We start from the raw sequence: 26,825 nt of genomic DNA on the forward strand, positions 1-26,825 counted from the left end.
TGAACAATGTATGGTAAGAGAGAGGTTAGACTGTGTTATTTTCATGGCAGTCTTTTTTATCCAATAAACTTCATAACCAAGAATATTAAAAATCAAATTTTCTTCAAGACATTTCTTTTACTACTTTTTTATTTTATTAATTTTTCAAAAGATATCTACAGCCATTGTGAACTGTATGGCGTGTCCTATCAAGAATAAAAATAAATAAATAAAAATAAATTTTAAAATTAAATTTAAAAAATAAATAAAAAATAAATCAAAGTAAAAAATAAATAAATAAATATCGGGCAGATCAACCAAAAAAGAAAAAAAAGAAGGAACAAGAGAAATATTTGCTTGATGCTACAGTTTCAGAGAAGAATTCCCAGATACAATACCAAAGATCCAAAAGCCCACTTTTCCAATGTCATTATAAACATTGTCACCATGGAGGCTGATTTCATCAACGATAATTAGAATAAATGCATTCATAAGTCACAAAAAGAACAAGGTGGCACATTCACAAGAATTACAGCAGAGAAATCATGTTTTCCCAAAATGCTTGTAGCCCTGAAGATAAGTAATGATGGCCTCTCTAACATTAGTGTTTTGAGAAGAAGAATCTGCTCTGGGAAAAAGAACATACATGATGTTTTCACACAGGAACAAACACATCCAAGGAGCAATGGCTGTGCGGGCGCAGGAGGGCCAAGAGGAGCTATTCCACATCCAAGGTCAGGAGGGGTGGCCAGTGAGGAGATACCCCTCATCCAAGGTAAGGAGCAGCTGCTGCACTTTGCTGGAGCAGCCATGAAGAGATACCCCACGTCCAAGGTAAGAGAAACCCAAATAAGACAGTAGGTGTTGCCAGCGGCATCAGAGGGCAGACACACTGAAAACATAACCACAGAAAACTAGTCAATCTAATCACACAGACCACAGCCTTGTCTAACTCAGTGAAACTAAGCCATGCCCTGTGGGGCCACCCAAGATGGTGGGTCATGGTACAGAGGTCTGACAGAATGTGGTCCACTGGAGAAGGGAATGGCAAGCCACTTCAGTATTTTTGCCTTGAGAACCCCATAAACAGTAAGACAAGACAAAATGATAGGATACTGAAAGAGGAAAGTGGTCATAGCAAACACCCTCTTCAAACAACACAAGAGAAGACTCTACACTTGGACATCACCAGATGGTCAACACTGAAATCAGATTGATTATATTCTTTGCAGCCAAAGATGGAGAAGCTCTATACAGTCAGCTCTATACAGGTCAGTAGGTGCCCAATATGCTACTGGAGATCAGTGGAGAAATAACTCCAGAAAGAATGAAGGGATGGAGCCAAAACAAAAACAATACCCAGTTGTGGATGTGACTGGTGATAGAAGCAAGATCCGATGCTGTAAAGAGCAATATTGCATAGGAACCTGGAATGTCAGGTCCATGAATCAAGGAAATTTGGAAGTGGTCAAACAAGAGATGGCAAGAGTGAACATCCACATTCTAGGAATCAGCGAACTAAAATGGACTGGAATGGGTGAATTTAACTCAGATGACCATTATATCTAACACCGTGAGGAGGAATCCCTCAGAAGAAATGGAGTAGCCATCATGGTCAACAAAAGAGTCCGAAATGCAGTACTTGGATGCAGTCTCAAAAGTAACAGAATGATCTCTGTTCGTTTCCAAGGCAAACCATTCAATATCACAGTAATCCAAGTCTATGCCCCAACCAGTAATGCCAAAGAAGCTGAAGTTGAACAATTTGATGAAGACCTACAAGACGTTTTAAGAACCAACACCCAGAAAAGATGTCTTTTGCATTATAGGGGACTGGAATGCAAAAGTAGGAAGTCAAGAAACACATGGAGCAACAGGCAAATGTGGCCTTGGAGCACAGAATGAAGCAGAATGAAGGCTAATAGAGTTTTGCCAAGAGAATGCAGTGGTCATAGCAAACACCCTCTTCCAACAACACAAGAGAAGACTCTACACTTGGACATCACCAGATGGTCAACACCAAAATCAGATTGATTATATTCTTTGCAGCCAAAGATGGAGAAGCTCTATACAGTCAGCAAAAACAAGACCAGGAGCTGACTGTGGCTCAGATCATGAATTCCGTACTGCCAAATTCAGACTTAAATTGAAGAAAGTAGGGAAAACTACTAGACCGTTCAGGTATGACCTAAATCAAATTCCTATAATTATACAGTGGAAGTGAGAAATAGATTGAAGGGCCTAGATCTGATAGATAGAGTGCCTGATGAACTATGGGCGGAGGTTCGTGACATTATACAGGAGACAGGGATCAAGACCATCCCCATGGAAAAGAAATGCAAAAAGCAAAATGGCTGTCTGCGGAGGCCGTACAAATAGCTGTGAAAAGAAGAGAAGCGAAACGCAAAGGAGAAAAGAAAAGATATAAGCACCTGAATGCAGAGTTCAAAAGAATAGTAAGGAGAGATAAGAAAGCCTTCAATGCAAAGAAAAAGAGTGAAACAATAAGATGGGAAAGACTAGAGATCTCTTCAAGAAAATTAGAGACACCAAGGGAACATTTCATGCAAAGATGGGCTCGATAAAGGACAGAAATGGTATGGACCTAACAGAAGCAGAAGATATTAAGAAGAGGTGGCAAGAATACACGTAAGAACTGTACAAAAAAGATATTCGTGACCCGGATAATCACGATGGTGTGATCACTCACCTAGAGCCAGACATCCTGGAATGTGAAGTCAGGTGGGCCTTAGAAAGCATAACTACGAACAAAGCTAGTGGAGCTGATGGAATCCCAGTTGAGCTATTTCAAATCCTGAAAGATGATGCTGTGAAAGTGCTGCACTCAATATGCCAGCACATTTGGAAAACTCAGCAGTGGCCACAAGACTGGAAAGGTCAGTTTTCATTCCAATCCCAAAGAAAGGCAATGCCAAAGAATGCTCAAACTACCGCACAATTGCACTCATCTCACATGCTAGTAAAGTCATGCTCAAAATTCTCCAAGCCAGGCTTCAGCAATATGTGAACCGTGAACTTCCAGATGTTCAAGCTGGTTTTCGAAAAGGCAGAGGAACCAGAGATCAAATTGCCAACATCCGCTGGATCATGGAAAAAGCAAGAGGGTTCCAGAAAAACATCTATTTCTGCTTTATTGACTATGCCAAAGCCTTTGACTGTGTGGATCACAACAAACTGTGGAAAATTCTGAAAGAGATGGGAAAACCAGACCACCTGACCTGCCTCTTGAGAAACCTATAGGCAGGTCAAGAAGCAACAGTTAGAACTGGACATGGAACAACAGACTTGTTCCAAATAGAAAAAGGAATACATCAAGGCTGTATATTGTCACCCTGTTTATTTAAGTTATATGCATCATGAGAAATGCTGGGCTGGAAGAAGTACAGGCTGGAATCAAGGTTGCCAGGAGAAATACCAATAACGTTAGATATGCAGATGACACCATCCTTATGGAAGAAAGTGAAGAGGAACTAAAGAGTCTTGTTGAAAGTAAAAGAGGAGAGTGAAAAAGTTGGCTTAAAGCTCAACATTCAGAAAACGAGGATCATGGCATCTGGTCCCATCACTTCATGGGAAATAGACAGGGAAACAGTAGAAACAGTGTCAGACTTAATTTTTGGGGCTCCAAAATCACTGTAGAAGGTGATTGCAGCCATGAAATTAAAAGACACTTACTCCTTGGAAGAATAGTTATGACCAACCTAGATAGCATATTCAAAAGCAGAGACATTACTTTGCCAACAAAGGTCCATCTAGTCAAGGCTATGGTGTTTCCAGTGGTCATGTATGGATGTGAGAGTTGGACTGTGAAGAAAGCTGAGCACCAAAGAATTGATGCTTTTGAACTGTGGTGTTGGAGAAGACTCTTGAGAGTCCCTTGGACTGCAAGGAGATCCAGCCAGTCCATCCTAAAGGAGATCAGCCCTGGGATTTCTTTGGAAGGACTGATGCTGAAGCTGAAATTCCAGTACTTTGGCCACCTCTTGCGAAGAGTTGACTCATTGGAAAAGACTCTGATGCTGGGAGGGATTGGGGGCAGGAAGAGAAGGGGACGACAGAGGATTAGATGACTGGATGGCATCATTGACTCGATGGACGTGAGTCTGAGTGAACTCCGGGAGTTGGTGATGGACAGGGAGGCCTGGCGTGGTGCGATTCATGGGATGGCAAAGAGTTGGACATGACTGAGCTACTGAACTGAACTGAACTGATTATTTATGAATAATATTACTTGTAAATTCTCATATTGATATATTTAATATAATATTATACCATGATATCATTAATTAACAGTTGTAAATATACTAATGTTAATTATAATGCTAAAGTTTATTACACATTGTTAATTGAAGTGACAACATTTAACGTTAGATTTACTCCCTGAAAAAATTTTCAAGTGTACCAAGCGGTATTGTTAACAAATGGGCACAGTGTTGTAGCACAGATGTCCAGAGTTGATTCATCTTGTACGATTGAAGCTTTATACCCATTAATTATGTTTCTCTTTTATGATAAACCTATTACTGTTTGTACAAAAGGAAGCAAATTATGGAAGAGTTACAGTTAGTGTGAATAAGTACCAATAAAGTCATTATTGTGATATGATTCAGTGTATTTCCTGAATGTTGTTTTATTTTCATTTAATTGAATTGTATCATTTCAATGCAATTGGAAATCAGAAAAACCCTGCAATTATAAAGCTAACAACGGAAAAGTTTTGTCAGTGATGGAAAAGTGAATGGAATGTAGAGTTACATGGTGCAGCAAACCTCACAGACTTCAATCTTTGTATTGACCTAGTTGCATGCAAAGGCATTCTCTTGTTTCATCCTCCCGGAAACAGCTAACTGACCTTATAAGCAAAAGTTTACTGAAAGGAAAATGGCCACCTCTGGAACTCCTAGCTATTTACATTACTAAGGCCTAATATCCAGAGCATTATGACTTTTTTCTTTTCAATTTGGCTTTAGACATCACTATACATTGCAGTTAAAAAAAAAAAAACAGGTAAATACCACACAAGGCTATACTTGGCACAGTGATACTGAAGACCCTATGTCAGATACAAAAATACCATAGATAGAGCTTAGCAGAAAAAAAGGAAGGACTTGAGTTTTCATATTTATACATTTCTAAACTCCTGAGAAAAAAAATTTGTGTTAGAAAGTGAACAAAAACTTAGTAAGATAATTTCAGCCATTAATTTGTTTTATAAAATATACAAAGTAACTGCAAAGTAAGTTTCATACAACATTAATATACCTAGACTGAAAGTAGGTTTAAAAATTTGACTCAATTTCAAGCATCCTTTCTCAACTCCTTGTAAAGTCAAACAAAAATCATATCAAAATTATACTTTTCTAAGCATATTAATTATTTACTAAAAGGAACATGAGATTTGACCAAAAGATGAGACAAAGTAAGTCATTCAAAAGCTCATAGCCTTGTGAGAGAAATCTGCCCTTCAGCTCAGCTTCTAGACTGTAGAGAATTTAGGCAATCTGAGCAACAGAAATAGTTTTTTCCCATAGAAATAATTTCCTTAGGCTATAAAATTGCAAATTGCTTTGAACTGCCTTTTTTGCTCAGTAGGGATAATCAAAATAATATTGCCTGAACAGTGTTATCACACACAAAGCGTGCTCTTTAAAAATAATAATAATTCTGTGCCTTGATAGAATTTTTAATCCCAACTCATGATCATTAAACATTCATCCATCTTGAGAACACCGGTAAAATATGCAGGTGAGGGATACTAATTTCAGCTTGAGAAACAGGAAGAGAAAACAAATCCTGAGAAACAACGAAAGCCTGGCAAGTGACTTTTTATGTTGATTTGACGGCTCAAGAAGTCTTTTTCTCATCTAAGGCCATAGCTCTGTATTTTGAGAGGGCTACCAGCCAGACTTTGAGAGATCATTTAGTAATCCAGGGGAGGCCTTCATGGTCCAAGATTCACGTAAGGGGAAAGCAAGTGGAGAGCTGAGAATAGCCCTGGTTTAAGACATAAAACACATAACCCTTTGTGATATAATGGAAGAGTACAATAAAAAGAAAAATAATGCGTCAAGAAGTTATTTGGGGTATAGTCCTTTTATCCTAAGCATTCTTAAACTTTCTACCTTATTTTCTAACTACCATGGGTTTACTAAGAGCAGAAGTAATATTATCTCCATGAATTCTTCTGTCTTCCTCCCTCAAGTCTCCATGTCATAGGTTACTCAGCCTCTTTCTGCGCTTTTAGCTTAACTGATTAAAAGACAATTTAATGAAACCCATGCTAGTGATTGGGGCTGCCCAGGTGGCTCAGAGGTTAAAGCATCCGCCTGCAATGCAGGTGACCTGTATTTGATCCCTGGGTCAGGAAGATCCCCTGGAGAAGGAAATGGCAACCCACTCCAGTATTCTTGCCTGGAGAATCCCATGGACGGAGGAGCCTGGTGGGCTACAGTCCATGGGGTAGCAAAGAGTCGGACACCACTGAGCGACTTCACTTTCACTTTTCATGCTAGTGACTGGGGCAGCTTAAGATTAATTTATCTTAGTGCTGGGCCCTCTGTGAAACTGGTCCGTTCTCAAGCCTCAGAGTTGTACTCCCTTCAGGAAATGGGTTTCCCTCTTGCTCCCTGTTGCAGAAACACAAATTTGATAGCCTTAGCTCTGAGCTCCTCTAGCTTTCTCTTCGGTGTCCTGATAATAATGGTAGCCAAAGACAAAGTCCAAATACGTTTAAAAATTTTGTTGATTATGCATCATATTGAGATGAAATTTCTACACATTATGCTTAAAGTGTTAGTCGCTCAGTCATGTCTGACTCTTCGCAACTCCACGGACTGTAGCCCACCAGACTCCTCAGTCCATGGGATTCTCCAGGCAAGGATACTGGATTGTGTTGCCATTTCCTTCTCCAGAGGATCTTCCCTACCCAGGGACTGAACCTACATCTCTTGCAATTCTGCACTGGCTGGTGGACTCTTTACCACTGTGCCACCTGGAAAGTCCATCAGGCTCCATGACTGTCCTATAGAGCTTTAATAAAGTGATTAGAAAAATGTGATATCAACCAAACAATAAATAAATGAAATAACAGAATGTAACTGAAAGCCCCAAAGCAGAAATTTGACACTGAAGATCAGCAGAGAAAGGAGGGTAGTCCCAATAAATGAGTCTGGTATTGCTCAGTATGCATATGCTTGCCTCATCTCTCGTCATACCCAAAAATAAATCATGGAAACATAAATGTGAAAGATAAAACAATTACAATTTTAGTAAGCCATTTAGAAAAATACCTACAAAACTTCAAGTTAGGCAAAGTTACTTTCAATAGTATTCAGAAATTTCTACCCAGAGGAAATTAATGATGTATTTTACTATACTTAGATTAAGAACATCTGCTTATCTAAAGACACTACCATTGTTCATTAAAAAAATAAATAAATAAATAATAGAAATAAAAAATAAATAAAAAATATATATATACAGAGTAGGAGGTTTTTGTGATACAACTAACCAACAAAAATTTTATAAACAACAAACAAGAAAGTCTCTTTCAAATCACTAAGAAAAAGTCTGACAACCAGCCAATAGAAAAATGGGGAAGAGAGGATGCCATAAATTTCATAATAGATTAATTCTAAGTGGCTATCAAACATATGAAACAATACTGTATTTACTGTGTTAGTTGTCAGGGGAACATGAATTATAACCGTATACTGATACCAGCATTCACCAGAATGGCTTACAAATGAAAAAAAAAAAAAGATAAAATTAAAAACAGACAAATGATTTGAAAGAAATAAATCTCACATATATTGTGCCTAAAAGTGAATGTAGTCTACTATGCCTCATCTGGGACTTCCCAGGTGACTCAGTGGTAAAGTATCTGTCTGCCAATGCAGAAGGCACAGGGGATACAGGTTTGATCCCTGGATCAGGAAAATCTCCTGGAGAAGGAAATGGCAACTCACTGAACTATTCTTGCCTGGAGAATCCCATGGGCAGAGGAGTCTGCAGGCTACAGTCCATGGGGTTCAAAAGAGTTGGACACAACTGAATAAGCACAATACACCGCAGCAAAGCCTTATCAATAAAAACTGGAGATAGTACAACTATGACCAGCTGCTGCTGCTGCTGCTAAGTCATTTCAGTCGTATCCAACTCTATGCAACCCCATAGACGGCAGCCCATCAGGCTCCCCAGTCCCTGGGATTCTCCAGGCAAGAACACTGGAGTGGGTTGCCATTTCCTTCTCCAGTGCATGAGAGTGAAAAGTGAAAGTGAAGTCGCTCAGTTGTGTCCGACTCTTCACAACCCCATGGACTGCAGCCTTCCAGGCTCCTCTGTCCATGGGATTTTCCAGGCAAGAGTAGTGGAGTGGGCTGCCATTGCCTTCTCCATATGACCAGCTAGAGCCATTCAACTACATATACCTAATGCTGAGAAGTCAGATAAGGAAGAAGATGTACAGTATGATATATTTTTTAATGCTCCCAAAATGGCAAAATGAGGCTAGTGGTGCAGATCAGGTAGTAATCGCTGTATCACTTAGAATAAAACTTTTAGGGAGGCGATTGTGCAAGAACCTCAAGAGTGCTGAGAAAGTTTTATTCCTCAAACTGTGTAATAGAAACAATTCAGTTTGTAAGTCTTCAAGGCTTTAAAATGAAAATCACAAATAATATTTATAGTAAATTAAAATACATGCTTCTGATGTGGAGATGATGATCTTTGCTAAACATAAGGAGTAAAATTCCTTAAGGAACTTCAACAGTCTCAAACCACAGTAGTATTTTACTGGGAATATAACCCTACTTCTGTTACAATGGGTCTTCATGGACGAGGGTCCCAGGAGGGTATCCTCAGCTTGGTGTCTAACCAACCTCCCTACTTCCTTTTGATGTAACATGCTCTTCCCACCCATCTGCTGGATGATGCTTCCTGCCAGCCTCCCCTTAGGCTCATGAATACCTTGAAATATTGTGGAACGTTATCTGCAGCTAAGACCTTGATGGGAACAGACCACAGCATTTAAGCACGAGGAAGAGTCTTCTCTGCTTAGCTAATCACAGGCTAAGGAACAAATTCTCTTCTGCCTCCACACAAGAGCTTGCAGAGGGAGATTCTGCATGGAAAGAAAACAAGCCTCTCCTTCCATGAAGACTGGCTCTATTTCTGACACTGCCTCAGTCTGGGTAACACTAAAGGCACTTAACAGTGGCCATCACCTGGCCCCTCTCTGGGGCTCACACATGCTCTCTTCTCAGACCAGAGGTCCTTCTTGCCGTTTCCCTGATTGCTAGGACCCCACACTGATTTTTCATTATGTTCTCCTCCATGACCTCTTATTGTAGACACCAGTGTACATGCACAAATGCACACACACACACATACACACACACATACATTGCTTTCCTCTGTGACCAGCATATCTTAAAGAAACATTTTTAAAACGTCTAGCTCATTTAGCAGACTACAAGCTAATCTCCTTTATCTCAACACACTGAGAGCTCTGTTTTCGAACAATTCATGGAAGTAAAGATCACTACCTTATATCTGGGGACTGATGCCTTTCTTCTTTTAATGGATTGACTTCCTCTCTGGATGGAAACAATGGGGTTGTGGCAGGGGTGAGGAGGTAGAATGCGGTCAATTTCCATATTACAACTGGCTGAATATGCACATCCAACTCCCTTCCCATGATCTCTCTTTTGCTGGGGATTTATAACTGGATATTGATGACGATTGGAATCTGACGCAACAGAGATTTCTTGGCAGAAAAGCAAATGATTTGTCTGAAAATTACACGGCTCCACAGAAAATATGTTTCTTGCTGAGTTTATGGGAAAAAGAAAACATCTTTCAGAAATTGTTGTTTGCTAATTCAGAGCTGTATTAGTCAGTGCTTGGTCAGGAAAGCATAACCGCAATAAATATTTATAAGCAAGGACTAACTGTTGGAATTAGACTTTACTTGGTAGCCAAAGAGGTGGGGCTGGTGGTGTCTGGAAAGGGGAACTGAAGAAGAGACAAGGTGGTAAGCAGTTCTTGTGAAGCCCTGAGATGTGGCGGGTGGATGGATAGGAACCTGCAAGGAAACCTGCAAAGCCAGGCATGTCCGACAAACAACAGAACCATAATCAGGAACGGGGGAGATGTCAGACTGTCAGCTCTGCATCTGGTGGTGACCTTGGTGTTGATATTGACCAGCACAGGCAGCTGTCAGAAAGATGAGCACGTAGAAGTTAGAGCCAGGGAACCTGGACGGGCCAGCACCTCTGTGTCTCACCAAAGAATCCTCCAGACGACAGTGACCACTGGTATCCTTCCTCCTTCCAAAAGTCACACAAGCCTCCATTTCTGGAGGATGTGACAATAATTGGCCTGTCTGTACTGGGCTCTCTATTAACTTTCATCACATAACATTGGATAATTAAGAAATCAAGAGACTTCCCAGACATATCCCTCTCTCACCCAATTTTTAGTGGCAACCCAATCTTCTCATGATCATCCTTGTCAACCACCCAGCCAGTGCAATAAAAAACCTTTTTCTTTGCCTGTCAGTTGGGCAAAAGGCCAAAGTGGCCAAGTATTAGCCTAAGCTTCTAGTTTAATGAAACAGTTACTGAGTTCCCCAGGAGGAAGATTCTTTCGGAGGAATGTAAGATCTCTATACTGACAGAGCCCAAAGTTCTATGAAAACGAAACTCTTTTTTTTTTTTTTTTTTTCTAATAAATCCAGCAGAGGGAACAGTGATAGGATCTGCTCTCATTTTTATCCCTTGGTTATTGTATCCTTAAATCCTGACTTTGGGGGGAAATAGCAGGACATTACCCTAAGTCCACAGAGTGATGCCACCCAACAGACAGTAATTGCTGAGTTATCAGAAGGTCATCCTCCCACCCTCTTCTGTCAGGCCAGCTGCTCCAGAGTAACATGAAAGGGTAAGACCAGTGAATTCCTTGTGCCAAGTCCATTGTTATGTTTTATTTGCAGTGAAATGAATTCTCTGATCAGAAACAATGCTGTGCTTAATATCTTGGCAATAATAATATGGCTGTCTATGGATGATGATTTTGGCAGGTGCATTAAAGGCAGGGAAGGCAAATTCATATCCAGAGCAAGTATCTATGCCAGTGAGAAAGAAATTCTGCCCCTTTCATGGTGTGCCCGCATACTCAGTTGCTTAGTCATGTCTGACTCTTTGAGACCTTATAGACCATAGCTTGCCAGGCTCCTCTGTCCATGGGATTTCCCAGGCAATATTACTGGAGTACTCACTGGAAAAGACCCTGATGCTGGGAAAGATTGAAGGCTGCAGGATAAGGGGATGACATAGGATTAAAGGGTTGGATGGCATCACTGACTCAATGGACATGAGTTTGAGCAAACTCCAGGAGATGGGGAAGGACAGGGAAGCCTGGTGTGTTGCAGTCCAAGGTGTCTCAAAGAGTTGGACACAACTGAGTAACTGAACAATAGCAACAGAATACTGGAGTGGGTTGCCGTTTCCTCCTCTAGGGAATCTTTCTGACCCTTTCATGATAGAAATGATCCAATGCAATCAACCTGGCTAGCTTATTTTCTCAGGGAATGATGCCATATCATAGGCTATTTTTCAGAAATTTTGCCACCAGTTTTTCACTTACATTGCTTCCAAGTTCTTTACTACTCATCCATAAGATTAGCCCCTACTCATGTATCAATGTCGTCCCATATTTTGGCCATTTCTCTTTTTATGCATTAAAAAATTGCTAGATATTCTGCTCAGAGTTATGCCAACTGGATGGATTTCCTTTCACCACTGTCCTTCAGAGCCTTCTGTGGTTAGAACCTCATGCTGAAATGATCCTTCTCTGTCTAATGCCAATATATCTTATGGACCCATCTGTACACCAGGCCTGAATTCCTCTTTCTCAAGCACCTCTTCCTTGAGACCATAACTAACACGCTGCTCATATAATCAGCATGTGTCTTCAGGGCCCACTCAAGCCATAGGCTTCCTTCACAATTCCAACTTGACAATGAAGTCCTGCAGTGCATGTTTAACTGTGTGGTTTGATGGGAGAATTATATCAGAATGTTTGACTCTGTGTTGTGCCATTAAAAACAAATAATTTTTAGACATATTTCCTTGAGCCTCTGTGACTTCCCAGGTGGCTTAGTGATTAAAAAAAAAAAAAATACACCTCTCAATACAGGAGCTTCAGGAGACAAAGATTTGATGTCCAGATTGGGAAAATTCCATGAAGGAGGAAATGGCAACCTGCTCCAGTATTCTTGCTGTGATAAATCCCATGGACTTATCCATGGAGCCTGGTGGGCTAGAGTCCATGAGGTCACAAAGAGTCAGACACAGCTGGTCACAAAAGAGTTGCACACACTCCTGGAGCCTCTACAATCAGCGTTTTCTTCTCTATCTCTTGGTACAGGTTTCTCTGCTTTCGTTTAATTTGCTTCATTGAAGAATAATCTCAAATTTTGAGTTGAAATTTCGGTCTGTCAGTGATAGATTTGCTCATGACAAAAATGTTATGGTCTTCATTACATTGCTTATAATAGCCTCTTTTCATGGTCACTGTCTAGACCAAGGGGAAGAATGGCTTCAATTTTCTTTCTAAGAGGCAGGTCAAGTTATTAACCTGACCATTGTTTCCAGAGGGTGAAAGTCAGCCACCATCTGTTTTGGTCTTGTCTACTCACTCAGGTCTGCAGAGAAAGAGAATATCAAAAGTAAGATTTTCATACTGCAGCTGATACTCCAGAAAAGTTCCCCATAATCTTTTAGTTATGAATTTTGTTTGATAATATAGTATGATTTTCAGGTTTTATACTCAGGCTATTCCCAATGCTTGATAAAAGTTCAATGTAAGTGCTATATATGTGACTGAACAGCTGTTTTCTAATATAAATAGGATCTATAAGATATAAAGATACAGTTATAGAACACTTTTTTATATTAACTTAGTCAAGAATCACATTGATTTTTATATATTCTGTAACATATCTTTCACAGAGCCTGGACAAGCTTGCTAAAATCATTAATTGCTGTTGTTGTGTAGTTGCTAAGTTGTGTTCGGCTCTTTGCAACCCTATGAACTGTAGCGCACGAGGCTCTTCTGTCCATGGGATTCTCCAGGCAAGCATACTGGAGTGGGTTGCCATTTCCTTCTCCAGGGGTTCTTCCCAACCCAGGGATGGAACTCACATCTCCTGTATTAGCAGGTGAGTTTTTTTTTAACCACTAATTACTGATAGATTTAAGTTTTTCTATTTTTCTTTATGTAAAAATACTACTATTATCATCATCAAATTATATATATATGTATATAATGTTCATATAATTAATAAATGTGATAAATGTGTATAAATATGGGTATGTATACTTTTGTGTGTATATACATATATTTAATATAAATATTTTAAATCAAACATTTCCTATTTAAGAAACAACATATTTTTATAATATATGATGATATTTTAAAACATATTTTTGAAACATCTAATATACTTAAAATGTCAGTTTTATGAATATTCCTGAAGCAGAAGTGTAATTTCATTTTTGGCAGATAATTTTTCAGAGGATTTTTTTAAATTAGAAGCAACCCAATATGTCATTTATTCATTTTATTTGAGAATGAAACCAATAGGTCATCTAAAACCTGGCTTCAATCTTTATTTAAATTTTTCTTTCATCTAACAGAAAAGCTGGTTCATTAAATGCGCTATTTTTCATTCCCCTTTAAATGTAGGTAATAATGAGTCTTGAAACACTAAAATGTGAAATTATTGAGAAAAGGCTAAAATAGGAGTAAAACTGTTGAGCAATCAGTTACTTGAATATTTGTCTACAGTGCTGAATATCAAAAATATGATTAATGTAAAGCAAGACACTATCATGTAAGAGTTTACACTGAAAGAATAGAACTGCATTCTGAAGAGTTTGTTTCAAAGAATGAGTTTAATAATAAGTAAAATTAACTTGATCTGTTTGTCTTTCTAGTTTTTCTTCAGTTAAATCTATGAACAAAATCCTTCTAAATCATATGAAACTGTAAACAATCTTTTTCTAAAGTCTTTTAAATAAAGAATCAGGTATTTATATGACTCCCAACCTAGAGTAATCATGAATATTTGTTTAAAGAACAACATGAGTTGTTTAAAGAGAATTATAACAAATGTGTGTGTGTTTACTTCATGACCCTAGAGATGCACAGTGTATTTAGTTTATGTCCACTATTCTGTTGATTCACTCTGCATCAGAAACTGACAGAAAAAATGCAGGACACTCAGATAAATGTTAATTTCAGATAAACAGCAAACAATGTGTAGTACAAGTATATCCCATGCAAGATGCGGTATAGACTTACACTAAATATCATTTGCTGTTTATCTGAAATTGAAATTTAACAAAGATTCCTGTATTTCTTTACATAAATCTGTCCTATCCAAACTACAGTTTATTTTTCAGACCATCAGAGGTGTATCAGAGAGTAGAGATATATAACCTTGTCTTCTCCAGTAGTTATTAATTTATGCATGCTTGGGTTCTTTTAGTAGAGTGTTAGTGTTTACTAGGTTCCTCTCACAAAAATCCTTTCAAAAGAACTGTAGGAGTCTCAACACAAGAAGATTTTTCATTGAACTTCCCAGGTGGTTTGGATGGTAAAGCATCTGCCTGCAGTGCAGGAGACCTGGGTTTGATCCCTGGGTTGGGAAGATCCCCTGGAAAAGGAAATGGCAACCCACTCCAGTATTTTTGCCTGGAGAATCCCATAGACAGAGGAGCCTGGTGGGCTATAGTCCATGGGTTGCAAAGAGTCAGACATGACTGAGCGACTACCACACACACACGTAAGGACTGCAATCACGCAGTTTTCGAAGAACCATCTTTATTAGACAGAGACGCACTCATTTGTACTTGTGATATTTTTACAGTAAGTTATAAATATTGCTAATGTCTTTATATTTCAGTTAGTTTTCAAGGAAGAAGAACAGAGCTATAGAAGCAATTATAATCAAGTGACGAGAGCAAAACTAATGTTCTACATGGAGATTGAAGCCCTAACTATATGGATGGTCAGGGCTGCTAATCAACTCAACTAACTTCACAGACTAGATTATTGACAGTTGAAGTATTAAAGATGTTTAATAAACTCAACAAATTTTGATCATAAGTGAAGAGAAGGTGGTCATTCTGTACAACTTTGGACAGATTTTCCCTCTATAAAACATTAGACTGTTAATGGAGGAAATAGAATAAGCCATGTTGTTTTATCTAACCTAATCCAAAGAATATTTTTTCGTTATTAGATGGTTTTTCCTCAGGATCCCTGTGAAAAGTGATCACATTTTATTTCTACTGACTTTGATGGTTTTGTTCTGCATTCAATACTTAAAACGCTTCCTAAAAATAGGGGGAAAAATACCTTCTACAGTATAATTACCTGGGATGTCTTATATAAATGGTCTTAAAATAGATCTCCAGTATGACAGTCTTCTAATTCTCTCTTTTCAACTTTTCATAGAACATGTTCTACATAATTTTCTTTTTATAATTAATTCATGTCAAAAACCAGAGGGATATCTAAAAACAAGCAGAATTTCTCATGACTTCTCTGAATTTGTAAAATCAGTTTATCTCTGTTAAAATAAAATTTCCTTAATAAAGAGGCTTGTGCTTTGTATCTTGTTTTCCAATTATCCTGAATAGCATTTTATAGATTGAGACATTATCTATTCTAATTTTTATTATGTTTACTTAATAGACACTCAGTCATTAACTACTATAATATTGTATGTGACATACAATATAAATAATTCCTTATACTAAATTTCATGAATTAGAACTGGCATACACAAAGCATTCAGGACCTCTCTTACTTTCATTATGAGAGTATATTTAAGTTGCAAAGAGCACACTGAACTTAGAATCTGACCGTATCGGGTTTGAGTTATAACTCCACCACTGATGGTGTCTGATGACAATGTTAGTGGCTCAGACCTGTCTGACTCTTTGTGACTGTGTCTGCAGCCTGCCAGGCTCCTCTGTCCATGGGACTTCCCAGACAAGAATACTGGAGTGGGTTGCCATTTCCTTCTCCAGGGGATCTCCCCAGTCCAAGGATCGACCCTGCATCTCCTGCTTGGTAGGCAAATGAATCCTTTATGGGTGAGCTACCAGGGAAGCCCTTCTCCTAATTTGGGAAGATTTATCTAACCTATATGAAAATTCCATTTTCTCGGTCACAAAATGGGGCAATAGTAAATAATTCAAATATTGAATATAAATACTAAAATCACTTAACATATCAAGTCAAGTCACAGATAATAAACAGTGTGTGCTGTGTGCTAAGTTGCTCCAGTAGTGCCCAACCCCTTGCAATCCCATGGACTATAGCCCACCAGCCTCCTCTGTCCAAGGGATTCTCCAGAAAGAATAGTGGAGTGGGTCGTCATGTCCTTCTCCAGGGGATCTTCCTAACCCAGGGATCAAGTCCATGTCTCTTGTGTCTCCTAAATTGGCAGGTTTTTTTTTTTTTTTTTAAACCACTAGCATCACCTAAGAAGTGAACCTCAAGCCCACTCTGCAGACTTTTTAGTGGTCACTTGTCTAACATACCAGAAAATGGACCAAAATGAATCAAATGGAAATTACTTTATAAAACTGGATGTTCAGCCATTATTTATGGAATCATAACTGAAAAGTCTACAATATTCCAGGTTCCAGACAATTTTTTTTTTTTTTTTACTCTTCTGTTTGAGAAATATACAAGTTCACTCATGTTTAGAAACTTGGAGAAATACTGACTCTATGGACATGAGTTTGAATAAGTTCTGGGAGCTGATGATGAGCAGGGAAGCCTGGCGTGCTGCAGTCCATGGGATTGCAAAGAGTTAGACACAACTGAGCAACTGAACTGAACTGATATAAACACACACACACATATATATATATATACATGAAAATATGTATTTTTTTATATGTGTTTAGAAGTTTTGAACAGCTTCCTTTTTAGCTCAGAAGGTAAATAATCTGCCTACAATGTAGGAGACCTGGGTTCAATTCCTGGTTTAGGAAGATTCCCCTGGAGAAGGGAATGGCAACCCACTTGAGTATTCTTGCCTGGAGAATAGCAGGGACAGAGGAGCCTTTCAGGCTACAGTCCACGGGGTCACAAAGAGTCGTACATGACTGAGCAGCTAACACTTTCCCTTTAGAAGTTTTGGGGGAAATACTATGTATTTTCACACTAAAACAAAAAAAAAATGAGCTTTATAAAGTCTGAAATATTTTAGACACAAATATTTATATATATATATATATATATATCCTTTAGCAGAGAGGCCTCTTCCACCCAGATCAATCCATTCCTTTTTCTCTTTCTGAAAGCAATCCATCATTACGTGTTGAGGCTTAACTTCAACACTCAGCCAGGCAGTAGGCAACTCTTCCTTAGTCTTGACTTCCTTTATCCATAGAGCCTTAAGGTCAGCTGGAAGCTTTCCCTGGTTATGTGCAAAGCCCTGCCTATGTGTGTGACATTCTAGATTCCCAGTAATATGGGGATTTATAAGAAAAAAATATATGTATGTATCCTTTCCCAGCTTCTCTTCTATGTATTTTTGATTAGTATGCTGTTTGCACCAACAGTTATCTATTGCCTCAGGCAGCAGCAACTTAATAAATTAGCCCATGAATTCTTTTTGACAAATTTCCCCAGGAAGCAGCTTTAGTACTAGGTCAGTCCTGAGTTAGGTGAAATAAAGATAATCAGAGATAATTTGAACCAATCTTCCATGCAACCACCAGACAGGTCAGAATAAGACAGGTCACAGGTTCTTTGCAAACGAGCTCTGTCTGCTCTTTTGCTACCATCTGCACACTGCTATTTTCAAGGCCACTACTGAGCTGGGGATCAGGCGATGGGACTTCTGTAAGTTAATATTCCACAAAGTTGATTGATCTTTCCAGGGACAGTGCCTTTTATATATATATATATATATATATATATATATATATATATATATATATATATATATATAGTCTTCCAGATTTGAGACAAGCCTTTAGTTCATTTCTGGAGTTCTGAAAAAAAGTTAATTCAAAATTTTTATTTTCTTTTTGTTATTCTAGGGTGGGGTGGCTTCTGTCTCTCCAGTTCTCTACTCTTTTCATCTATTATTTTTTCTTCACTTCCTTCCTTATTGAACTTAAAGCCCATGAGTCATTATTTTGTTAGCATTTTTGCAATGTACTAAATTATGTTGTTCTCTTATGACTTTATGCCATCCATCTAGGTAACTTCCCTGGTGGTTCAGATGGGAAAGAACCTGTCTGCAATGCAGGAGACTTGGGTTTGATCCCTGGGAAGGGAAGATCTCCTGGAGGAGGGCATGGCAACCCACTCTAGTATTCTTGCCTGGAGAATTCCAGAGACAGAGGAGCCTGGTGGGCTACAGTTGCAGTTATAGAGTCAGATAGCACTGAGCCTGAGCAACAAACATTTTTACTTTCATATTTTTCATCTAGGTAAAGTCCAACGCTAGATGAACTCTCTTCTCTGATTTTTGCTATGCTATAGCAAACAAGCAGAGAAGGTGATGGCACCCCACTCTAGTACTCTTGCCTGGAAAATCCCATGGACAGAGGAGCCTGGTGGGCTGCGGTCCATGGGGTCGCGAGGAGTCGGACATGACTCATCGACTTCTCTTTCCCTTTTCATTTTCATACATTGGAGAAGGAGATGGCAACCCACTCCAGTGTTCTTGCCTGGAGAATCCCAGGGATGGGGGAGCCTGGTGGGCTGCCATCAATGGGGTCACACAGAGTCGGACACGACTGAAGTGACTTAGCAGATAGCAAACAAATGGAGCTCAGATGAGGTCTCAATATGGAAAATATCTTCCCCTTAACTTGGGCTTCCCTGGTAGCTCGGTTGGTAAAGAATCCGCCTGCAATGCAAGAGACCCCTGTTCGATTCCTGGGTCAGGAAGGGATAGCCTACCCACTCCAGTATTCTTGGGCTTCGCTGGTGGCTCAGCTGGTAAAGAATGTTCCTGCAATGCAGGAGACCTGGATTCGATCCCTGGGTTGGGAAGATCCACTGGAGAAGGGAAAGGCTACCCACTCCAATGTTCTGGCCCAGAGAATTCCATGGAAAGTATAGTCCATGGAGTCACAAAGAGTCAAACAGGACTGAGCAATTTTCACTTTCACTTAAATGCATAAAAACAATCTCATCTTTTTCTGCTAATTAAAGTCAATTTCCTTGTCATACATGTGACTCTGCTTCTCACTCGCTCCTCCCGAGACTGAAGGAGTACAGGGCTTCTGCCAAGATGCTTAGTGTGACTGCCTCCCTGATCTTGTTTATATTTCTCTACTTTTTAGCAGGCATTTCCCTTTGTTTCGGCTTCTTTTTCTATTAATATGGATAGAGACATCTCTAGAGGAAGAGTCACACCGGTGAACTCACATTTCAAATACAGGACCCAGAAACTGAAACTTAAATCATGCTACTCTAAGTGATGAATGCAAACTTGGACGAAAATAGATGTAAAAAACCACTTTGCTGTATATATTTGGACTCAAGTTGCAAGGAGCTGAATCTATTGTTGCAGGGAGCTGAATCTCTTCAATCTTTAAGAAAAGAAAAAAAATGGAATTAATTTCAAAGATTTGCAAAGACTCCGAAGAACTGGTGAAGAGAAAGTGCAGCTCAGCCTCTAAAAATATTGAATCTAGGAACTGGTGAGCCTGGGTGCCAGTTTTTTTCTGCACTGTTTTTCCTCGTAGAACTCCCATCCTCTTTACCAAGCTTCATATTGTCCCAGTTCTAAATTACTTCTAATATAACTATTAACATAATCCACTAAGGTGTCTGGAACTTACCTGCAAATTCCAATAAGAAAGCAACTTACTTTCACAACTTGAGACAGTGTCTAGATCTGAGCCATTCATATACGCTTCCTGTCAGTCATTTGATCATTTTATTACTTTGTCTAATTTTATTTCATTCATTCCTGCACTATTTTTTGTTTACCTACTATACACCAACATGTCATGGATTTAAGTAATGGGAAAGAGCAGTAACAATATAAATAAATCCCCAGATCTCAAGAAGTCTGTTTCATATAAATTTAGGGGTTGATGGGAAATAGATAGGGAAATAGTGGAAACAGTGTCAGACTTTATCTTTTTGGGCTCCAAAAATCACTGTAGATGGTAACTGTAGCCATGAAATTAAAAGACGCTTACTCCATGGAAGAAAAGTTATGACCAACCTAGATAACATATTCAAAAGCAGAGACATTACTTTGCCAAGAAAGGTCCATTTAGTCAAGGCTATGGTTTTTCCAGTGGTCATGTATGGATGCGAGACTTGGACTGTGAAGAAAGCTGAGAGCTGAAGAATTGATGCTTTTGAACTGTGGTGTTAGAGGAGACTCTTGAGAGTCCCTTGGACTGCAAGGAGATCCAACCAGTCCATTCTGAAGGAGATCAACCCTGAGTGTTCTTTGGAAGGAATGATGCTAAAGCTGAAGCTCCAGTACTTTGGCCACCTCATGCGAAGAGTTGACTCATTGGAAAAGACTCTGATGCTGGGAAGGATTGAGGGCAGGAGGAGAAGGGGAGACAGAGGATGAGATGGCTGGATGGCATCACTGACTGGATGGACATGAGTCTGAGTGAACTCCGGGAGTTGGTGATGGACAGGGAGGCCTGGTTCGCTGCAATTCATGGGGTCGCAAAGAGTCAGACCCGACTGAGCGACTGAGCTGAACTGAACTGAACTGAGGGGTTGACTACAGAAGAGCATGTATCCATTCAACACAATTTCGCAACCTAGTTTTTTGTACTTTGCAAGAATGTGAATGAATAGTAAGGCTCAGAACAGAGTCTGTTTCACCTTCAGCCACCCTAAAATGTGAATCAAGTAGCCCATTTACATTCTAGAGTCGAAGACATTAACAAAGTATCAAATGATAATCAAATATATGTTACATTTTGCTAAATTTTGTTTGTGGTTTTATTGGCAGAAGATTACACTTTTTAGATATATTGACATATTAACAAGCAATTGTTTGTTTAGTGTTAATAATTGTTTGCCTTTTCAACTTGGAAATAATTGTGTTTCCAAGCAAGGGATAGTCTAAGCCAGGGGAATTTCATCTGTCTCTAAAAATAGTCATTTTGCTTTATTTGTCTTTAGGATCATCAAAGGTCACAGGAAAACACATGTGGATGGTTGCTTCCAGAAGATGATAAAGCTTGGTTGCTGACAAACTGATGGAGTTCATATTCTTTTCCTTAAACTTGACAATAGGCCAGATTTAATGTTGTGGCTTAGAGACAGAGCCTCCAGCCTTTTCCCTCCTTCTTCATTGACCAGAGAGGCCATTTTACCTGCCTGACACAAAAAGGAAATTAGGATACATTTTTGTCTGGATAGTTTTACCTAGTTCAGAAGTTTAGGAAGGGGATCATAATGTAACTGACTGATTTTAAATGCATTACTTTGTTTAACATACAAATACTCACTTATATTTTAGTTCTGTTTAGAGTTTCTGTGACTTTTCTTCTGCTCCTGATTTTAATAGCATTTTGAGCCTGAGTTTAAACTTTACACATTTCTAAAATTGCCAACTCCCAGCTTCAAACCAATTTATATTTTTTAATATTTTTACACTCAAAATTAAAAATATTGCTATTTCAAATTGAATACATTATATATATATATATAAAACATGCACACTATATTTAAATACATACATTTAATATATTATGGTATTTGCCTATACAAAATTCACATGTAAACATGTATTGTGTGATAGTGTGTGTATGTGTACAAGCAGTTCTTAAAATATCTATGCAGTTTTCACACTTTGTGGTTTGAGTAATATTAGAGGTTGGTCTTCCTATTGTGACCCCGTGGCTATAAGGAAGAAGAGACCACATTAAAACTAGTCTTATCTATTAGGATTAACACTAGCAGAAAGGCCTGGGCCTGAAGGATGCTGAACACCCTGAGCAGTAGTTCATAATAAAGGCCTGAAGAATGCTGAGCTCTAGAGCAGTAGTTCATAAGAAGTTTTTCCACTTTTAAATTAAAGGAGGGCTTAATATAAAAATGAAACAAAACAAAAGATAAAGAAAATTTAAAAAAAAAAAAACACACCAAACCCCAGCTTTTTCCTTCTGAAAGAAAACAAAATGTACAGATTATCAATTACGCTCCATATTTAACACACTTGGTTTTAAAAACTATGAAGCAGATACTATTACTATCATAGTAAAAGCCTCCCTCTAAGGAGTGGTGCAGTTTACTGTATTTTAGCCTTAAGTGGAGACTCAGGTGTTCATCTTTAAATTTAGGCCTTTCCATTGAATTCTGTAGATCTCTCCATGTTCTTGAATAGAATAGGAGAGTATTAATGGTTTTCAGCTAGCCCTTGGATTGTGATCAAAGTCTGAATATTTAGAGGATAACAGCAAGAACTCATGACACTCAACTGTTTGGTCTAATAGGTGAGCCACGTCCCAAAGACAGTCTGTAAGTCTTTCTCCTTTATGTATATTATGTGGAATGTTTCAAAACTCCCAGTTCATTGCCATACATTATGTGACAATTATCCACCTACCTGACCTGGGAGTTCAATTGTAGATGAACTGAACTGAGTATACACACCATCTCACCTGATGAAGGACCTACAGTAATGTCTCAGATTAGGAAATCTCTCAACTAATGTAGGAGCTACATCTGTGACTTATCTTGGACATTTCCCAATTGTCTTTAGGGAAATCCCATTAGTGACCAGTTTTGTTTCCTGGGAGGAGGAATCCCTTCTCTATCACTGTGACTATCCACTGGGAAAACTGCATTAAACTTAACTGACAATATGCTTTTATCGTAACTAATTGTCATTAATAGTTTAAAATTAGTGACCGGGACTTCCTTTGTGGTTGAGTAGTTAAGACTTCACCTTCCAGTACAGAGGGAATGGGTTCGATCCCTGGTCTAGGAGCTAATATGCTACATGACTTGTGGCCCCAAACTCAAACCATTAAACAAACAAACAAAAAAAAAAGAAGAAGAAGAAGAAGAAGTGATATTGCAACAAAATTAATAAAGACTTTAAAACTAAAAAAAGTGAGCCAAGCTTACAATATAATCTCTACACCTTTGCAAAGTTCCCAGTGTGTCTTTTTGAGCCTTCAGTAGATCTTATCATGGCAGTTGAAAAGCTGTAAATATCAAGTCTCATTGAAGAGTAAATATTTTGAAAGAGATCCAGGAAGCTTATCTATCTGACATTAATTGACTACATATTAAGAACTTAAAAAAAATTAAATGTTGTGATACTTACGTATTAAGCTTTTAAGATCATGGCTACTGTCGGCTAGTATTATTAAACATGTGAAAATATCACTGACATCCTGTTTGGCATGGACTGTGTGTTTTCTCTCCTCCCAATATTTTGATATGAAATTTTGCTTTGATACAAAAAAGATTAGGGAATAGTACAGTGGGTACTTATCAGGCATCTATGCATAATCAGTATTCAATATTTATAAATATTTTCTCTCTTCTGTCTCTGCCTCTGTCTCACTGCCTAAAGTTTTTCACCAGGGCTTTTCTTGACCAAGGCAGTTGCCGTTGCTGGCTCCAAGGGATGCAGTATGATTGTGAGCAGAGAGTTAAGTTATGAGCAGGGCCTCCCTGATCGCTCAGTTGGTAAAGAATCTGCCTGCAATGCAGGAGACTCCAGTTCAATTCCTGGATCAGAAAGGCCTGCTGGAGAAGGGAACGGCTACCCACTGCGGTGTTCTTGGGCTTCCCCTGCGGCTCAGCTGGTAAAGAATCCGCCAGCAATGCGGGAGACCTGGGTTCGATCCTTGGGTTGGGAAGATCCCCCGGAGGAGGGAAAGGCTACCCACTCCAGTGTTCTGGCCTGGAGAATTCCATGAACTGTTTAGTCCATAGGGTCCCAAAGAGCAGGGCACAAGTGAGACTTTGACTTGACTTCACCGTCGCTTGGAGGGAAACTCAGACTTCTGCTTCTCTTTGTTTCTCAACGCTTCCCCAACAGGACTGTCCTTTGTTGCTCGCAGCATGAAAGTGATATTTAACTTTTTATTAGCCTTTTTCCATTTCCTCTATTTCCCTCTTCTCTTACGTGTGCTTCTTCAGATCACTTTTCATATAAACTACACACACCCCTGTTTCAAGATCTGCTTTTGGAGAAGTCTCAAGGTAAAATAGTCAAGTCATTTCTTTATTACACTGTGTAATATGTGTCTTATATTCCTTTCATGTGTTACAAACAAGGAGTTCATTCTCAAAGCTTGCTCACATTCAGGTTAAGTATTTTAGTTCAAAAAGTATCATGTTCATACCGCTTCATGTCTGCAGATCCATAGTATTAGTTTCTCTAATATGCATGATGCAAAATTTCATCCTTGATTACCAGATAGAATGTTGTAGGAAATTAAGGAACTGTATGTGTTCATATAAAAGAGATGAATACGAAACAAATGTTTGGTGACTCATCATTGTGATAATTATCTGTTTATATACAAATTTTCTAAGGAGATTTATTGTGTATCAAAGCTACAAAACCATCAACATTTACTGACTCAAAGGGAGTCTAATTAAAGTGGCTTTTGGCTAGTGGGGGGAAAAAAAGGCTAATTTATTTGTTATTACTGAAAACTGTGAAAGAGAAAAACAGGAAGCAAAGAATCTGTAAGTAATGAATAAGTGTCTAATCTATTGTAATGGTAATACAATGTTGGTAGATACTTAGTAACAGAAGTGAAAATAGGACTTTTGAAATCACATGGAAAGAGAGAAAGTGTGTGTGTATGTGTGTGAAAAAGACAATGCTGTTTTAATGTTTCTTTTTTTCTCAATTTATTTTTATTATTTTCCAGGGCTCCTGGGAAGGTTGCGTTTTCCAGGCGGCCTTAGGGAATGAATGAATGATTGTGGGACTGAATGATTGCGTTCTGAAAAAGGGTGTTCACTCTCGCTTCCTGGGCCATCCTTCCATCTTCCATCTACGGTCTTCACACGCTGCCCCTTTTATTTTCTGCTGGCACCATGTAGAGAATCCAAGGGAGGATGCTGAAGTGCAGGAGACTGAGCAGTTACTGGGCTAAAGGAGCTCAAGTGCCCGCCAAAGCTCTGCCCCACTCCACCAGTGACCCTCACTGCGAGCACTAATAGAAATCAGTTAGGAGCAAAACTGTGTTTGTGCCTCCACCGAGATGGTGAAATTATTCTTACAGCAGCTAGCACTCCTTAGCCAATGCAATGGGGGAGATACAGACAAGAAACATGCATGACACATGAGATTTTATGGAAAGCAACTTAGTGGGAAGAGTTGTTTAGACACAAAGATCCACCCACACCGAGAAAAACACTCTTGGCTTTACAGATTCTAACCCAGAATTTGACTTATCAAAAGGTTCATATCAGAGCAAGTTTATACTCTAAACTGAAAAACGGACAGCAAGATTGACATTTATGCCCACGAATACTATTTCACACTTGGGGACTTTCGGAGAATGGCTTTTCAGTAGTCAATGCCGGGATGCCATTCTGAAGCATAGAACATAGCTTTCCTCCAGTGGTTACTATCATTGATCAGTGTTATTGAACTGTCAATGCGTCTCTGTCATCAACATACATCATTTTACTGGAAATTGCTGCAATTAGACTTATATGAAATAAATCAATTTTACTGTGAGCTATCCAATTAGAAGATGTTTCAGAGACACGATATCATCTATATAGATACAGAAACTGATGTCTCTATCAATGTATCTATATATTTCTACCTGTACACCTCAACATTTCTATATTTGGAATGTTGGTACACTGCTTCCAAAATAAATATCTTGTCACTTGTGACTGATTTTTATGCTATAGGGTGCAAAAGGGATCATTAATCTGAATCAGGTTAGCTGAGCCATGAAATAAGCCTAGCATGAGATTTAGAAGAGTATACTCAGAATTCCCTCAGAGACTCGCTGTTTCATATCGAAGAAAAAATTTAAATGATTCTAGGGTTTAAAATAATTAATAGTAATTAGTAATTTATAACTAGGCACACTGGGTTTACGGGCTTCACAGGTGGCGCTGGTGGTAAAGACCCAACCTTCAAAGCAGGAGACGTGAGATGTGGGTTCAACCCCTGGGTCAGGGGAGATGTCTTGGAGAAGATAATGGTTCCTCATTCCAGTGTTCTTGCCTGGAGAATCTCATGGACAGAGGAGCCTGGAGAGCTACAGCCCATGGGGTCACAAAAGAGTCAGACATGACTGAGAGGCTAAACAACAACACGTGTAAGATGATATTACCTATTTAATAATACTCAAGTTAATTTATTAATAGAACTATAAAAACATTAAGTCTGTGATCTTTTAAAAACTCTGTGATTTAATTCTGTGATTTCTTATAATTACTATTTTATTAAAAAGAAGCACCATGAACATCTCAATTGCATCCAGGACAAATATACTTAATAACGAATTGACTAATTTTGCTTAAAATGTTCCTTTATAATTTGTAAAAATTGTTCCAGATATTTACATTTTTAATGCAGATCACTTAGGAAGGTTTCAGTTGAATGGCAAGTATCACATATTTTGTCCTGAAAGGTTTCAAAGTGATTTAGATTGCTGCTTGGTGTAAAATGTTACACATGATTTAAAATAGTTTTGTTGTTTCTTCCTGGGAGATGATTGGCCATGTCTTTCAAGTTCCCCTAAATGAGAGTAGGAGGCTTCCCTGGTGGCTCAGTGGTAAGGAATCCACCT

The sequence above is a fragment of the Ovis aries genome, chromosome 10, assembly GCF_016772045.2.
Source record: "Ovis aries strain OAR_USU_Benz2616 breed Rambouillet chromosome 10, ARS-UI_Ramb_v3.0, whole genome shotgun sequence".
In the NCBI taxonomy this organism is placed as follows: domain Eukaryota; kingdom Metazoa; phylum Chordata; class Mammalia; order Artiodactyla; family Bovidae; genus Ovis; species Ovis aries.